Source organism: Equus quagga, chromosome 20, assembly GCF_021613505.1.
Source record: "Equus quagga isolate Etosha38 chromosome 20, UCLA_HA_Equagga_1.0, whole genome shotgun sequence".
Lineage (NCBI taxonomy): Eukaryota > Metazoa > Chordata > Mammalia > Perissodactyla > Equidae > Equus > Equus quagga.
Window position 1 is genome coordinate 41,136,107 of NC_060286.1, and position 483 is coordinate 41,136,589.

Sequence of the window (483 nt, forward strand, 5' to 3'; positions counted from 1 at the left end):
TGAAAACCTCAAACCGCAAGTGCCCCTGGTGAAATCTGAGTAGCAACACAGCCCTCACCAAGGTTTTCACAGCATTTGGTGGAAATTGCTGCTTGTGGGGAGTTTTCTATGTGTGGCCAAAGTGATACCAGACTGGCCCACACAGCCATGGAGTCTGTTTGTGTTGCTGAGTTAATAACCCTCAGATCCCTGAAGAGCTAGCCAGCTTCTGAATTGTGAATGTGAGTTTTTTTTTTAAAGAGCATCTATCTTTTTTGCAAAAATAGAAGGAAGTGGGACAGAGTTCTGCTTAGCTTCCCAGCTCTCTGAGTGGGGTAGCTAAACAGCCCTTGGGTGCCCGTCAGGAATATCTTGCTTCTTAAATTATTTGAATAGGAATTTATACTCTTAGCTTTAGTCAGTGTTGCTTGCACTGTTTACCTTGCTCCAAGAATTTATTCCCAAGTCATCATCATCTTCATCATCTCGGTCATTCCGGTCACT